The sequence below is a fragment of the Jaculus jaculus genome, chromosome 8 (assembly GCF_020740685.1).
Source record: "Jaculus jaculus isolate mJacJac1 chromosome 8, mJacJac1.mat.Y.cur, whole genome shotgun sequence".
NCBI lineage: Eukaryota > Metazoa > Chordata > Mammalia > Rodentia > Dipodidae > Jaculus > Jaculus jaculus.
In genome coordinates, this window is record NC_059109.1 from 38,950,178 (window position 1) to 38,962,428 (window position 12,251).

Below are 12,251 nucleotides of genomic sequence, written 5' to 3' on the forward strand. Positions count from 1 at the left end.
GGGGCTAAAGATCACTGGATTGTCAAGGTTTCTGAAGAAAACAGAACTTGGCAATGTTAGACTTAATCTAATGACTTGCACATCTAGTGCCCAAGTAAAAAAAGCAGAGCATTGGCTTTTTAATAGCAAAATTCATTTTGCAAATAAACTTTCACAAGGAAACTCAAATATAACAGAGATAAAAATACTGGGCTTGGTGGTTCACATCTATAATCACAGCACAAGGGAGGTAAAGGCAGGAGGATGGCCATGAGTTGGAGGTCAGCCTGGGCTACATTATGAGTTCAAAACTAACCTGGGCTACACAAGACCCTGAAAGAAAGGAAGAAAAAGTAAGTAAAATATAAAAGAAGGAATGAAGAGAAACAGGATGAGGCTGATGGAGGGGAGAGAGAAGTATAGATAGGTAGGTAGATAGATGATAGAGAGAAAGCAAGTGCCTGGAGCAAAATCTGGATGTAGTAGCACACATCTGTACTTCAGGTGGGGACAGGAGAATTGGGAGTTTGAGGCCAGCCTGGACTATATAGTGAAATCCTTCCTCAAAAATCCCAAACTAGGGGGTAAAGTGGCTCAGTGGAAAATAGCATTTGCTGCACAAGCATGAGGCCCTAAGGTCCGTCCCCCACAACATGTACAAAGCTGGGCATGACTACATACATGTTCCTGTAAGCCCAGCACTAAGGACAGCAAAGGCAGGAGGAACAGTGGGCTTATTGGTCAGCCAGATAACTGAAAAATGTGACAAGCTTCAGGTTTGGTGAGAGACTCTCTCTCAAAGAAATAAGGTGGATAAGTACTAGAGGCCACCCAACAACTTCCTTTAGCTTCCCATGTGCACACATACCTATATACACCACACATAAGTGTGCATATCACACACACAAAATAACCCCCTCCAAAATAATAATTAAAAAAATGAAGCAACAAATCACAGTAGAAACTATGTGAGAATGAAAATAAAAGATATGGAGATACACAAAACTGCTGAAAAGCAATCGTTGGGCTTAGGCCATTGTGTCAATTATCAATAAGGTTTGCTTTTTTAAAATATTTATTTGCAAGTACAGAGATACAGAAATAGAGAGAGAAAAAGTATGGGTATGCCACTACAAATGAACTCCAGAAGCGTGTGCCACTTTGTGCATCTGGCTTACAGTGGTACTAGGCAATCGATCCTGAGTTGTTAAGCTTTGCAGGCAAGCACCTTAACTGGTGAGTCATCTCTCCAGCCCTTGCTAAGGATTATTAAATAAGGGAAGAAGATTGGAGCACAATGTGCTCCCTGCCTGGCCTACACCGCAGGATGACCCATGACAATAGCCATACTACACCCACCTGGATCTTTGTAGGGCCATCTGGTGTGTGGAAACCGTCTAATTCTAGATGATAAATCCAGACAGAAGGTATGTAAATTAAGATTTCAATCCCATGAGGTAGGAGGATCACTGTGAGTTCAAGACCACCCTGAGACTACCTATTGAATTCTAGGTCAGCCTGGGCTACAGCAAGACCCTACCTCCAAAAACAAAAAGATTTAAATTCCTCAGTGCTTATATAAAGCCAGACACACAAAGTAGTACATGTGACTTGAGTTTCTTTGTAGCAGTAAGAGGCCCCAACACAGCCCAGGCATGGTGGCATTTCCCTTTAATCCCAGCACTCAGGAGTCAGAAATATGAAGATCACTATTGGTTCAAAGCCCTGCAGAATGACTGCCAGGTCAGCCTGGGCTAAAGTGAGGCCCCCACCTTGAAAAAAAAAAGAAGAAAAGAAAGAGACCCTAACATACCCATATTCATTATCTCTCTTACTCTCTCAAATGAAAAGATTTAATAAATTTTTATTAAATCAGAGTCAATAAAATTTTCAGTCAAGTTGGGCGTGGTAGCTCATGCCTTTAATCCCAGCAGTCCAGCAGCTGAAGTAGGAGGATCTCTGAGTTTGTGGCCTAGAGTGAGACTGCCTCAAAAAACAAAAAATAAAGCCAGGCGTGGTGGCGCACGCCTTTAATCCCAGCACTTGGGAGGCAGAGGTAGGAAGATCGCCGTGAGTTCAAGGCCACCCTGAGACTCCATAGTGAATTCCAGGTCAGCCTGGGCTAGAGTGAAACCCTACCTCGAAAAAGAAAAAAAAAAAAAAAAAGCCGTATGTGGTGGTGCACGCCTTTAATCTCAGCACTTGGGAGGCAAAGGTAGGAGTATTGCTGTGAGTCAGAGGCTACCCTGAGACTACATAGTGAATTCCAGGTCAGCTTGGGCTAGGGCAAAACCTTATCTCGAAAAAACAAAGAAAGAAAGAGAAAGAAAAAAGGAAGAAAAAAAGAAAAAGAGGGGCTAGAGAGATTCCTTAGTGATTAAGGCAAAGCCTAAGGACCCAGTTCCTATTCCTGATTCCCCACAACCCAGGTAAGCCAGATGCACATGGCAGCATGGGTCTGGAGGTCATTTGCAGTGGCTAGAGGCCCTGGTGCACCTATTCCCCCTCTCTCCCTCTCGTTCTCTCTCTCTCTCTCTCTCTCTCTCTCTAATATATAAATAAAAAATTTTAACGTTTACAAAAATGAAAGTCCTCAATCATAACCAGTTGGCTACTGCTTATTGTCCTGTTTTGCTTTTGTTTTCTTGAGGCAGATGTCTACCATCTAGCTTTGGCTGACCTAGAACTTGATATTTAGTCGAGGCTGACCTCGACTCTGTGACACCCCTTCTACTTCTCTGTCTCCCAAGGGCTGGAATTACAGGCATGAGCTGCCATGCTCCAGCTTTGTTTGTTGGCCCTACTTTTAACTTTTTTTTTTTTCTTTTCCAGTGAGAAAAATGTACTGTACCCTTATGCAAGAAATGACTTATGACATGAGGAAGGCCCTTGATTAATAACCGATGGTCTTCCCTCCAGCTGTATAACAGACTCCTTTTAAACCTCTGGGAAACTGTACTTGAAGCTGTGGCTTATTTCAAAGGAAAGGCTTGGAGGGCTGGGAAGCCAAAGAGAGGGTCTCTGCCCTCAGCCTTTGTCAAACTAACCAAAAAGAAGAGGAAGCACCAGGCTCGTTGGGCCCGTCACTCTGAGGGAGGAGCATCATGAGTTCAATGCCAGTCTTGGCTACCCAGCCAGATACTATCTCAGAAAAGAAGTACAAAAATCATATAAATAGATTCAGCTCCAGCAAAAATCATCTTCTAAAAGGCTAATGAAACACCAAATGATCTTAGAGTCAAATAAACCAACCTTTACGTACATTTAAGCTGTTGCTCATTGTGACGGTTTCCCTAGTTGTTCACAGAGTTGAAAAAGTGATGAGCTTTCAGGAACTCGGAATAAAAATCACAAGCACACACTAATACAAAGATGAGGGGATCCCACAGGGAAAAAAATATATACTAAACTAGCAGAGAAACAAACATTCAAATTTAGATGCTAATTCAGTACTCCAGACTAAACTGATTAGTTTAAAAAATATCAGAAAAATCTGTGCTTTCATGATAAGGCAGAAAGAAATTTCTATAAGAGACAGACAGCATTGCAGAGATTTGGTGACTTAGCCACTCAGCCAAATTAAAATGCTTTCCTCTCATCCTATAAGAAAAATCCTTCAGCAGTTTGTGGACTGTCACCATCTGTTCAACAAAACATACGTCAACATAATATTTTCCACATGGCAGGGTTTCTTTTGCTTTTTAATTTTGCAAACAGAAATTAATCTTTTCCTCGTCAAAATGTTTTACTATAACCATTGTCACAGGAAGTTAGCAGGAACTCTTTGGGTTTTTACTTGTTTGGGGACTGTGGTACTGGGGATGGAACTCAGTGCTTCATGAATGCTAAGTAAGCACTCTACTTCTATTTTTTCATGCATGCACATGTTGGGGGGGGGGCGGGGGCACACCAGGATCTCTTGCCACTGCAAATGAGTGCCAGACGCCTGTGCCATTTTTTGTGTCTGTTTTTATGTGGGTACTAAAGAATTGAAACCAGGCTCTCAGGCTTTGGGAGCAAGTACCTTTAACCACTAAGCCATCTCCCCAGTCCCGGCACTCTATTTTTAAGTCAGAGCTAAATCCCCAGCCTTAAAACTCTATTTTATTCCTATGCTTTTAACCCACTCCCCACCACTAAATCTTTCCATTTTCTATGGCAAAGTGTAGTATAAAGTTGAGAAGAAACTACTGACTCAGCCTTTTGTTGCACATCAACAAATCTGTATTTCCTAAGACCTCATGACTTCTATTCTGAAGCCCATCTTTGTAGAGCTATGTAGTCAAATCTCTTCATTTTCTTCACCAGCCCATAGTGATGTCAAGACCAGGAGACCATCACATGGTATACTAGCTACTTTGTTCATTGCTGTAAGCAACTGCCAGGCAAGAAGCAACTTAGGGAGGAAGACTTCATTCCATCTTAGAGTTGGGGGAATGTGAGCCATTGTGGTAAGGAAGGCATGACAGCTGGAGCATAAGGCAGTCTGTCACATGCATCTGCAGTCACGAAGCAGAGAACAAGAGTCCTTGTGCTGAGCTCCCTTTCCTTTGAGGGAAGGAAAGAGAGAGAAAGGAAAGGAAGGACCATGCCAGGTAGACTTAGATGCTATGAAGAAAAAATAAAAATAAGATAGCAGTGATAAAGGATATAAAATGTAATAATTGTGGACTAGGCATGTGCCATGGACTTGATTCGTAAGACTATAGAAGAAAACATTACGTCACTTACTGTCTCAAGAAAGCATCCAGAGCTCTAGATTAAAATTACCTGGTTCCCCCCCTTGAACTAAAATTCCCTGAAGAAGTTGCATGTATATTACAGGTCCTAAAGACTGCATGGCCTTGGCTGGGGTGAGTGTCTTTATTGTGGAGAGGTGGAATGTTGCAAGTTCTGAGCCAAATGATTTTAGATTACGTTTAGTTATTTTTGCAGCTGTTTAGTCCTCCTATTAGATAAAACTCTTAGGATGAAGGGCTAAGATGGGCACTCCCAATCCACCAAGCTAAAAATGTGATAAAAATAGCTTCAAAATCCTGTAGATTTCCCTGCCTGACTGCTGTCTGACTGCCTGATGACTCCACCTATGGGGTTTGTAGACACATTGACTCATGATTCTTTTCTGTGGCTATAAACAGTCTTGTCACCTCTTCCATGGTGGACTGTGTTAAGAGTAATCTGAATCTCTCTTCATTAATATCAGGCTCAGAATGAACTCTTTTCAGAAAAAAAAAAGTTAATATTTTTATGTCAGCACTATTAATAGCTCCTCTCTTTATTTATTATACAAATTTGAGCAAATTGTTTCCTTAGTTTCTTCTTTCATACAAAAAGTAGTATCTAGTTTATTTTCATTCTGAGTACAGAAAACTTACCATTATTCTTTTTAATTTTTTTAATTTTTATTTATTTGTTTGAGAGGGAAAGAGATGTGGGAGGGGTGTGATTGGGGCAAGCCAGGGCTGCCAGCCACTGCAAACGAACTCCAGACACATGTGTTACCTTGTGCATCTGGCTTATATGGGTCCTGGAGATTCAAACGTGGGTCCTTGGGCTTTGTAGGCAAGTACCTTAATGGCTAAGCCTTCTCCCCAGTCCCTGTTCTTTTTCTTTATTTAATTTGATTATTTCATAGAGAGTGAAAGAGGTAGACAGAGAGAGAAAGAATGGATATGCCAGGGCCATCAGCTGCTGCAAATGAACTCTAGACACATGCTCCACCTTGTGCATCTCAGACCCTATTCTTAACATTATATTTGACGTTCTCTGAAAGTACTTGTCTGTACTGCAGACAAAACTTAGTCTTCTAATTCCAGTAAAGAGTGAGATAGTCAAAGTACTTCCACAATAAAAATGTCATTGGCTCTAAGCTTGTATGAAATTCAAATAATAAAAAAAAAAAAAGCCAGGAGGCCTTATTCCACACTTTTAAATCCTGGAGCTTTTTCCACTGCTGAATCTTCAAAACTTTAAGCTCTGGACAGTTTCTCAGGACCATCCCTCTGCTCTTTTATGAACAGCTGAGGACCACATAAACCATAAAGTTTGGCAGATCCATTCATGGGTACTCTGCATACCCCTGAGACAAACTACTGTAGCCAGCACACTCCTCGTCACCCATCCGCCCATCCACAGTACAGCCTTCCCAAGCCACTGGATGACAAAGTGATTAGCTGTAGCCATTCTTGGAGATAAAGTGTAAAATGATGTCTCGGTCATTCACGACATCTCCAAGGCCACACACCCATCAGCAACTCCGGCTCATTTTCAGCAACAGTTTTAATCAAATCAATTAGAAGCAGTTCTGAGAATCGCTGCAAAAAGGCATTCATTTGCTTCCCGCCACTGTTCACAGGTCTTCAGTGGATCAGTACATCAGTAAGCTCCCTTCTCACGTGTTACCTTTGTTTCTGACGCGTTGGGCTTCAAAGCCATTTGACAGGCCTGCTCAGAGTTTTCTTCATCTACACAGAACATGAGGTCTAGTTCCAACGGCTCATTGTCTAAGGTCTTGAAAGGGCTGCAGTGCTCACTGTCCACAGTCTCCACCTCCTTCCATCATCTGCTTTCCCAACGTCACCTTTAAGAACGCCCCCACGAAGAGACATCTTAAGAGTTTCCCATGAAATACTGCCAGTATTTCTTCCAAAAGTGAAATAGGGCAAAAGGTCTTCACTGTTGAGGCCTGAGCCAGGATTGATCTGAAGTGTGTAGCTGTCCACTGCAGAGTACTCAAAGAAACATTAGTAGGGGCTAAACATCTCTTTGGCTAGTAAGAACCATTCACACCCACACAGTCTACCTTTTCTCTGCTTTAAATTCAATCCACAGCCTAGCTTTTAGGACGTCTGGTCTTTTCATGGACATGATTCTCTGACAGGACTCTTCATATATATTATTTCTGTGAAGTTTCATTCCCAACATAATTTGGAATATCAGCGGTTTCTTTCATTTCTTCCTAAAACAATCATATTTCTGCTTAAGTTCTCTGGAGTATGGAACAGCTGGGTCAGTGATGGCTGGGTTCCGTGGACTTGAGTAATTTTGCTATTGTGACCAATGTAAAACTTGTGACCATCCAAGTGAATTCTTTCTTCCCAACCAGGAGGCAAAGGGCCAAGGTCATTGGGGTTTAAGGAGGCTTTTGATACATGTGTACTGGAAATCTCAGCAGAGGCTCTTCCCATGCCACTGTCTTTGCATTGTGACCAATGAGGAACTGTTTGGCAGTACCCTGATCTCCCAGCCACATGGCAGGCAGCTCTGTATGACTTTTTCTGTGGCTTTGGGGTGGAGTTGTAAGGTTATGGGTAAGGGGACTGAAGACTGGAAATGGTTTCCTTCACAACGCAGCCAGGGTGTGTGGGTAGGGGGCATGTCCTGGGCCTTGTGCTCCGTGTTTGAAATGAGATGACTATGTGTAACGTGTAGAGTTGTGATGGATGAGTCAATACAAAAAGGAAACACACGTTATAAACAATGCATTGCCTGGCACCTAAGAACTCAATAAGTACTAGGCTTTTCAATTTCTTTTTAAAAAATGCTTCTACTATTTGATTTTACTATTAAAAATGAGACTAATAATCTAGACCACCTCACTGGATTGCTGTGACAATCTTATGGGACAAAGCATTAAACGCTCTTGGAGTTTGGATCATGTAAGGACTAAACATGTGCTTCTCCTGTTGCTGTTGCCAGGTAACATTTCTATTTTCTTAACATTTGAAATAGCATCATGCTCAGAGAAATAGCCAATGGGATAAGAAGGTGAGCTCTTGAGAACACAGAGAAGGATCTATAATAATTGTAGTATAAAAGAAAGAAATCATAATTAAGATTTTGTTCACTTGCCAACAAGAGCACACAGTACGGCCAAGAACAAAAAAGGGGGTGGGGGAAGCAGAAATAAAAGAATAAAGGAGCCAGACGTGGTGGCACACGCCTTTAATCCCAGCACTGGAAAGGCAGAAGTAGGAAGATTGAGTTCAAGGCCACCCTGAGACTACCCAGTGAATTCCAGATCAGCCTGGCCTAAAGTAAGACCTTACATAGAAAAAAAAAAAAAAAGAAAGAAAGAAAGAAAGAAAAGGAGAAAGGAGCTATTATAAATCTAGGAATTTTGCAGAGTGGGAAATGAGTATGTATTCTCCAAGGATGAGCTGGCAAAGAAACAGAGCTGGCGGAGAAACATTTTACAAAGAGGGATGCATGAAATTAGATTTGAAACTATTTCTTTGGTTGCAACATGAACCTTTCTTATGTCAGTCCATGTCACTAGAATCTTTACTAGATAATTATACTCTCAAGGGCTTTATATGTGTCCTTTGTACAAATTGGAAAGAGTTTGATGAGTCAAAAGTGACCATGAAAATATAAATTCCATGGAAATTTAGAGAAATCTTAGTGAAGGCTTTGGATTTCTCTGACTTCCTGATAGCAGTATAAATAATAATCACATCAGTCAAGCTTCAATCAGAGAAGCACAAGTGTGTGTGTGTGTGTGTGTGTGTGTGTGTGTGTGTGTGTGTGTAAGGGAAAGGAAGGGGGTTACTATTCACCCAGTGGTGGGTGCCTGGCTAAGCCTTCTCTCTAGGACTGCTATCTTGGGATATAATCCTACAACCTGAAGTTCATAGAACAGGTCACTAAAAAGAAGACAGAATAGGGGGAGCAAATACAATATGGAGCTCATAAGGACGAGAAGAGACTGCATCCCATGTCAGCTGAAACTGCCTCTAACTTTGATGACGTGGACTTCCTACCTGCACAGACCAAAACTCCTTGTCATAGGATCATGTACATGTGGCCAGACTTAGAGAACTTACAGGAGGCTCCCAGAGAAGGTTGAGAAATTTTCGACCCTCTGCTGAGAAAAAAAGAGAGGGACCATACAAGTCAGTGTGAGCTACAGGAATGCTTGTCTGTTGACTCAATTTCATTTTACAAACCTGTTGTAGATCTGACTCTTGAGGCCCACTAAGCCAGGTACATTTAGGGAAGGAAGTTCTGAGAAATGTAGTTCATTCTAGGTATGTTGATGCAATATAAGGCCACAATATTAATCATTCTTAGCACCAGCTGAGCTAAATATTTCATCCCCATTACAACAGAGAAAGTCGGTGGGGGTGAGGGAAAGGTATTTATCTAGAATCACAGAGCTTGAAAATGGCAGAACCAAAGTTCCAACTGCAGACCACATAGTATTTAATGGTTGTTCATATGATAGGGATGTGGAAGTTGTCAGAATCAAAATGAGACTTGTACCTATCCTAACAACAACAATGACCAAGTGAAGGAGGGCAAACAATTAGGAATGTAGGGTTCTCACACATGAATGCATGAATGATAGTAATGATCGCAAAGGACTGCCAGACCATATGCTGTCGCAAAGGCCACCTAGCCCTCACACAAAAGCACTTTTCTATAAGGATTTCTGCTTCTAAACTGTCTATTCCATGCCAATATCCCCTTCATATCAATCATAGTGACCAAAGTTTATGATTTCAAAATACTTGATAAAATTCTTTTTTTTTTTTTTTTTTTTTGCCTTTAAAATTTTCTCCTTAAATCCCAGCATCAGGAGTAAAATACCTCCCAGTGATTTGTTGGACAGGGAAGCCCCTAATGATCCCAAAACAATACAGACTCCTGCCACTGCTCTTGGTTGCCCACCAGAACTAGAAGATAAGACCCTACTTCTGAAGACACTACATGCTTCAGTAGCAGGACACAGAAAAATCAAGCTGAAACTGGGCTGGAAAATTCCTCCCTGCTGACAAGTGGTCATAGTGCTTAAAGTAATATGCAGGCTGCTGGGAAAGAAAAGTCATCAACAGTCTTACCTAGAAGGGACCCCGTGAGCTACACAACTGACCAGCCAGGCAAGATGTGCCCATTGGTGCAATAGTAGCAGGACTGTTAATGGGGATAACTAACTGCTTTCCTATTGGATTTGAGGCCCAATCCATGGGAAGGAAGGAAGTCATGCCTGATACTGAAAACGTAGTCAAAAGCTTGTGGCTGGGGACGTCATTGGCCGTAGCAGGAAAGCCACTACTATTGTTTGGCTCAATAGATATATGTGGTCATCAAGTTGTAGTCTAAATATTTATGTTTATGGCCACAGATTAATACCATTCTTACTTATGGTCAGAGAAACTTCTACTTGCCGTTGGTAATGACTACTGTGGAGACTCAGCTCGCCAGAGTACTGAGAATAAGTGACTGTTGAGTACTTAGTGGTACATATTTTATCAACACCACGTGCTCTAAAGCTCAGGAAACACTGCAGAAGTGGGGATCAAAAGAATGTAAGAGTGGGGGATAAGGAGGAACGCTGTGAACTCTGTTATCTGGACTTTACCTGGCCATTGCACTCGTGACTCCATAGCAGCTGTGATCACCTGAACTAGACCTGCACAAGGTGTGGCCAGGCAACATTCTCCCCTCCCCACTCTGAGGAGCTAATGGCAGTTAGTGGGTACTGAGAGAAGGGGTGTCATTCTTTTCACTGGTGTAACCACTGGTAAGTGGTTGGGAGAAGAAGGAGTTCAGCTGGATTGAGAGGAAATAAGAGAGGATAATGGTGTATGTATGACCAAAATACAGTAACACATGTGTAAAAACGACACCCAAATTAAAAAAAAAAAATGAGAACCAGAGAGATGAGTCCGTGGGTCAAGCACCTGCTATGCAAGCATGAGAGCTTGAGTTTGGCTTCCCAGTTCCCACATAAAATTCCAGGTGTGGTGACACCAGCTGTTATTGGAGGCAGAAATAGGAAATGCTTGGGGGAAGGGGGGTCATTGGTTAGCCAGTTGAGCAGAATCAGTGAGCTCTCAGTTTAGGAAGAGAACCTATAAAGAATTAGCCATAGAGAGCTGGAGAGATGGCTTAGCAGTTAAGACATTTGCCTGCAAAGCCATAGGACCCAGGTTTGATTCCTCAGGACCCACATTAGCCAGATACATAAGGTGCTGCATGCATCTGGAGTTCATTTGCAGAGGCTCTGCCCCGCCCTCTCTTTCTCAAATAAATAAATAATTTAAATTATGTATTTGCAATTATATATTTAAATAAATATATAAAAGAATTAGCTGTTGAACGACTGAGGAAGACCTCCCCCAAACATCAACTTCTGGCCTCCACCTGTACCAGCACACACATACATACCCATACATATGCACACCGCACACATCATGTCCAACACACACACACACACACACACACACACACACACACACGCCAAAAAGACACTCCTCAAATGAACTCATAGTTCAGCATGGCATACATATTCCTATTGCTTGTCATTCCCAAATAAATGTTATTATTATTCTTTGTCAAATAGCTCTGAATTTTTGTAAACTGAAACCCAGGAATTAAGAAACTTATACTGTTCATTTCTATGATAACAGCTTCAAATATAAAACATTTTGGTTTCCAATATTGTTTCCTTACTTTCTTAGGGAGGGTGGGGGAGGAAGACAGGGTCTCATGTAGACCAAGTTGGCGGAGCTTAAACTCCTGAACCCCCTGCCCGCCTTCATCTCCTGAGTGCTAGAATTAAAAGCATGTTCCACCATGCCTGGCTTGATGCAGTGCTAGGGATTAAACTCCGTGCTTCATGCACGTTAAACAAGCATCCTACCAACTGAGCTACATTTCCAGACCCCAATTGTTTCTTATAAACTTGTATTCTGACTCATCCAAAAAATATTATGAAAAAAGACAGGAGCATTTATTACCTACATTTTACAGCAATTGTTTATATATTCATAACCTCACACACAGCCACTGGCAGAGCCAACACTGGTATTCAAGTTATCTGCCTGACCTCACCAAATCAATATGGCAAACCAGGGTTAACAAAGTCATTCAGGAAGGAAAGAAAAGATGATAAAGATGTAGTAGCGATTCTGTTAAAACCTTGTAGACACAGTACCACAGAGCTGCAACTCATCTAGCAAATGAACCTCTCAACTTACCTTTCCCTCATCCCTACCATTACTACTGAGAACGAAAACCTCTCCTCACTGCCTGGCATGGCTACCTCTCCCAGCACAAGGCTCTGAGCTCTCTGAGTTCCAAGAGTGGGAAGAAGCCTGATGGAGACACAACAGTGCAACCCATTTAATATGCTACGACCCTGTCTTTATTTTCCAAAACAAGAAAAACAAATACTCTGAAGGTCCCTCTTTCCTGCATTTCAAGAGAAATTTAACTGTTTTGAATAGTTAACTCATTCCTTCTACAAACATTTGTGGAACTTCTGT

The 12,251-nt window shown here is 41.8% G+C and overlaps 1 pseudogene; it reads right to left on the bottom strand.

Moving 5' to 3' along the window:
- Nucleotides 1–5,948: 5,948 nt before the first annotated feature.
- Nucleotides 5,949–11,974, bottom strand: LOC101595746 (annotated as a pseudogene).
- Nucleotides 11,975–12,251: the final 277 nt, after the last annotated feature.